The following is a 1,103-nucleotide window of genomic DNA, read 5'->3' on the forward strand; positions in this document are numbered from 1 at the left end:
AACACTGGAGTGATAGTTGCTGGAAATGGGCCTCTATACACCTATGTAGATATTGCACCAAAAACCAGACATTTGCAGCTAGAATAGTCATTTACCACATTAGCAATGTATAGAGTGTATTTCTTTAAAGTTAAGACTAGTTTAAAGTTATCTTCATTGAAAAGTACAGTGCTTTTCCTTCAAAAATAAGGACATTTCAATGTGACCCCAAACTTTTGAACGGTAGTGTATATGCTTATGTATCTATGAAGGTGCATATTTATGTATAAATGTACATAATATGTATGTATGTTTGGATGTACAGTATATTTGTTTCCCTGTATGTGCAGAGTCAAAGTGTTACAGTAATCCCTCGTTTATCACTGTTAGCTGGTTCCTGGCCTGATTGTGTTGTATTAATTTCCGCAAATGATTCATTATAAATTGAATATTTTCAGCTAGAGCATTAAAAACAATGTTTACTGCCTTCTGAATAGTTTTTAGTATTATACAAGCCCTCTAGAAATTAAATAACATTCACATGGTCACCTTTTCACTCCTTTATGGCCGAGCCAATCAATGGCCATGATACTGAAGAGCGCGCTCTAATTGGTTTAGTCTCATCAACTGGCCACTATGTGGTATTGATATTTTTTGTTCATTTAACAATTACTCAACTTAGGAAAAAATACATAGAACATGCTTAAAAACATGTCTTACATATATTTTACAGCTGCGATCTTTAAAGCGCTAGGTGGCAAGTTTAAAAAACATGAACTAGACTATCAATTTACATTGGAAAGAGGGTTCCAGAAAATATGACCAGTTTTGTTTGATTCATTTAAATGTTGGTGTTGTATTTTGTATATTATTTTGTTTTGTTTACATTGGAGTAGTGTTACTGCATCATACTGTTTACATTAGTTTGCCATGCAGTGCACTCACTTTTTCTGGTTTAGACTTTAAATGTTAGATTAACTATGAAGCCAAAGTTACAAAAATATTGTACTGAAGAAAAACATGTTATGCTTTTTGGTCATTTTTAAGTTATATGCATTCTATGGAATGAATAATCATGTATGATCTCATTTTTTGGGGGTAAAATAACAACAGATGGTTCCTTA

This window comes from Entelurus aequoreus, linkage group LG09, assembly GCF_033978785.1.
Source record: "Entelurus aequoreus isolate RoL-2023_Sb linkage group LG09, RoL_Eaeq_v1.1, whole genome shotgun sequence".
Taxonomy (NCBI): Eukaryota; Metazoa; Chordata; class Actinopteri; order Syngnathiformes; family Syngnathidae; genus Entelurus; species Entelurus aequoreus.